Here is a 4,582-nt window from a genome sequence, read left to right on the forward strand (position 1 = left end):
ACCACTCTGCTGGATGCTAGACTGGACATGACAGAGATAGGTCCCTCCACTCTGGCTGTGAAGTTTATTCTCTATGGGAAAACCAGATATTAAATAGTTATGTTCTAGGGCTTTTCTAATGGGACCACTAACAAAACATGGACGCCAAAGAAAGCCTTTTCAAAGTATTGATACTGAAGTTGAAACCTAAAGAATATGAATAACTTGAGCTGAGTTAGACATCTCTTCATTGTAATGCTATAGTTCACTCACCATACCACTATGCACTCTCTGCTTACTTGCACCACGTAATTCATAAAGATAGAAAAGCTAAGATACTGCTCCTGTTCTAGATGGTCTCACAGAAAACGTATAAAAGCAGATGATGAGATTTGAGGACACTGAACAAGACCTGACGTCCTAAACATTAACTCCACTTTCTGGTTAATAATTTGGGAGCTTTAAAAATAATTACATTTTTATTTGTCAATTGTTAAAATACAAATATTCCTAGGATATAAATAATAAGTGCCACATACATGGTTCTTACTTTGTGCCAGGTCTTATTACAAGAGCTTTACACAAATTAACTGAATTCATTCTCATAACCAACCTGTGAGAGAGACACTAGCCATTAACCCCTTTATGTATGAGAGAAAAAGAAGGCACAGAGAGGTTAAGAAAATCTCCTGGGAGGACACAGCAAGTAGGTGGTGATGCAGGTCCCTTTTCTTACTGTCTTGGTCTTTACATTCATTTGTCAACCAGTTGATAATAAGACCCTATAATTATAGAGCACAGGACAGTTGTCAGAAAGAAATCAGAGGTTAATGGATAAACAGAGCGCAAGGAAGCAGGAAGAACCAGTTACAGGGGGGTTGATTCAGTCCTATTATGAGAGATAAAAAGATAAAAAGAAAAACTCCGTAAGATTTACTTTAAAAAAAATGCTGCCCCTACATGAGCGTTTTTACTTATATTAACAGATATGCTCATTTGGACTAGCTGTAAATTAGTGGTCCAATGTGAAATTTCTGGAAGTAAAAACTTCCTATAAGAAATTGTTAAGTTGTAGCCCTGCCTCCAGAAAAAATTTAAACACGCATATATTTATATATAATTTTCAGGGTTTGAAGTCCTGTTGGAAATTACCCATGACGCTAGCCATCTCAGGGACTCCTTTGTTCTTACTATGTCCATTGTATTGGAATGATTTTATCAAAATGCTAAAGCCAGGGAAAAAACTGTTAGAGTGTACCACAAGAACCTTAGAGAAAATTCTAAAAATGTAACTGATCAGGGCAGCAAAAGAGAAGATAAATCATTAAAATATTAAATAATATCTCTTTTCCCTGCATGTCCATTACTCCTACCAACAATAAACAGATGGCTAGGTCATTATCTTCCTTATTTTATGTGCATTGGAGGGCAGGAGGTAGAATTTATTTTAAAAAAATTTCTAGTGTTTTTGGTAAAAGCCTGAAAACTATGCATCTTTTATGTTAGATGTGCAGAAGGGAAAATCGAAAGCCAAGTGACTTTGAGAAAAGGACATACACTTCCAGCTTGATGTGGACTCTGCTCCATGCCAGTTCCCGTAAAGGTCGACAGGTCTCAGTGGTGGTGACTTCAGGGTGCCTATGGATAGACAGGTCTCTAAGCACTGGTATTTCTAGGCCTAGAAATTTTTATGTAACCCACCAATATAGACTGAATATGAAAGAACCTTCTGGAATATTTTGTTGAAAACAAGATGCCAAGACCTTTGTATGATTAACAATTAGAAAGGGAGCTCCCCATCAATAGCTTATACTGAATTTTTAGACAGGGCATTCAATTCAATTTAATTAGACTTAAAAGTAAATTTAAAAAAGTAAATAAAAGTAATTTTGCTAGTACAAAGTTATTGCACTAAGGATTGTATTGTGTCAAGAATATGCTCACTGCCCTCCACATATAACTTATCTTCTCACCTTTTTTGATTTGCATACATGTTGTGCTACCAGTCTAAAATGCCTCAAGCTCTATTTTTCAAACTAATTCTGTCCCCCTTAAGAATCTTGAAATTAAACTCTTCTAGGTCTTCCCAAATTAATCTCATACCACAAATGACTCACACACACGACCCTTAAAAATATACACTATAAGACAAGTATAAGGAATTGTTTTATTATTTTATTTTATGATATTTTACAAATCCATGGTCCATAATATGGCAAGAAGTCAGGGACCCTGAATGGAGGGACCAGCTGAAGCCATGGCAGAAGAACATAAATTGTGGAGGTTTCATGGACATTTATGAGTTCTCCAAATAAATACTTTTATAATTTCTTTATGCCCATCTTTACTGCAATCTCTGAACATAAATTATAAAGATTTCAAGGACATTTATCACTTCCCCAATCAATACTCTTGTGATTTCCTTTGCCTGTCTTTACCTTAATCTCCTAATCCCATCATCGTCGTAAGCTGAGGATGTATGTTGCCTCAGGACCCTATGATGATTGCGTTAACTGCACAAATTGTTTGTAAAGCATGTGTGTTTAAACAATAAGAAATCTGGGTACCTTGAAAAAAGAACAGGATAACGGTGATGTTCAGGGAACAAGGGAGATAACCATTAGGTGTGACTGCCTGGGAGGCAGGCAGAACAGAGCCATATTTCTCTTCTTACAAAAGTAAATAGGAAAAATATCACTGAATTCTGTTTCTCAGCAAGGAGATAAGACACGTGGCCCTGGGATGGGCTCGGGCAGTGAGAATGCCACTTACTAGATTAATGTAATTTCTAAACAATGGCCCACCTGCACCATACACATTCAAAGAAAAAAGTTTGAGGGCCTAGTAGATACTGGGACTGAAATTAATATTCCACGTAACTCTTATAGTGTTCCCTAGTCAGCATACGATGGAAAACATGGGGTTTGTTCCTGGACTGGGTCTCAGTCCAAAACATGAAGGAATTACTAAACCCTCCCAATTACTGTAAAAGAAGACAGGGCTGGTTAGGTTATCCTTTTTAATGGCAGCTGCTGCCATGCCTCCTGATCCTATTCCTTTACAGTGGAAATCTGACACACCCATTTGGATTCAGCAGTGGTCGCTTTCTAAAGGAAAACTGGAGGCTTTGACTCAATTGGTTTCTGAACAGTTATAACTTGGAAATGTGGAACCTTCTCTTTCCCCTTGGAATTCTCCTGTTTCTAGTAAAAAAGAAATCAGGCAAGTGGCAGACAGTAACCGATTTAAGGGCCATTAACGCTGTAATGAAACCTATGGGAGCCGTCCAACCCAGCATTCCTGCCCCTGCTTTAATATCTAAGAATTGGCCTCTCATAGTTATTGATCTTAAGGATTTTTTTATATTGCTTTTTACATAAATGGGATTGTGAAAAATTTCCTTTTACTGTACCATCTATCAACAATCAGAAGCCTGCCGCTCATTATCAATGGAAAGTACTTCCTCAGGGAATGCTGAATAGCCCACAATCTGCCACCTTTATGTTGGACAAGTGCTTTCACAAGTTAGAGCCCAATTTCCCCAGGCCTATATTCTTCATTATATTGATGATATTTTAATTGCTGTCCCCACTGATAAAAAATTAATTGACTGCTATCAAATGTTGACCTGCCATGTTACAGAGGCTGGATTACACATCACTCAGGATAAAATTCAACAGACCACTTCTGTTCAATATTTAGGAATGGTGGTTGATAAACAATGTATTCAACCTCAAAACGTTCAAATTAGGAGAGGTTCTTTGAAAACTTTAAATGACTTCCAAAAACTTTTGGGTAACATTAATTATTTAAGACCTACTTTAGGCATTCCGACCCACGCGCTAACTTGTTTTCTATGCTGCGGGGAGATTCCGATCTCTGCAGTCCCAGGAATTTGACCCCTGAGGCTTCACTAGAACTGGAATTCATAGAGGAAAGAATCGAGACTGCCCAGTTATCTAGAGTAGAGCTATTTCAGTCTTTTCAACTTCTGGTTTCCCTTCATTACACTCCCCTACTGGACTAATAGTTCAACATAATGATTTAGTGGAGTGGTGTTTTCTTCATCATTCTATGTCAAAAACTTCACCTGTTTATCTAGATCAAATGGCCACTCTAATTAGATAGGCACAGTGTAGAATACTTAAAATTTCTGGATTGAATCCGGATTGAATTGTAGTTCCTTTAAATCGACTTGAAGTTCAAGCCGCCTTTCAACATGCCGTCCTGTGGCAAATTCACTTGGCTGATTTCACTGGTGTTATTGACAATCATTATCCAAAGAACAAATTGTTTGATTTTATAAAAATGACATCTTGGGTAGTCCCTCAATTAACTGAAGATCAGCCCATTCCTGAGGCCATTACAGTGTTCACTGATGGCTCCAGTAATGGCAATGCTCGTTATGTAGGTCCTACAGACAAGCTTATTTCTACCCCTTATACCTCTGCTCAAAAGGCAGAGATAAGTGCCGTAATTACTGCCTTACAGGATTTCCCCAAACCTTTAAATATTGTCTCTGATTCTACTTAACATGGGAATGGGGATATGCTTGTGTTTCACCAGGAGATCATCAAACGAAAACCACAGGGAAAAGACGTCT

Source organism: Mandrillus leucophaeus, unplaced genomic scaffold (genome assembly GCF_000951045.1).
Source record: "Mandrillus leucophaeus isolate KB7577 unplaced genomic scaffold, Mleu.le_1.0 Scaffold49, whole genome shotgun sequence".
Lineage (NCBI taxonomy): Eukaryota > Metazoa > Chordata > Mammalia > Primates > Cercopithecidae > Mandrillus > Mandrillus leucophaeus.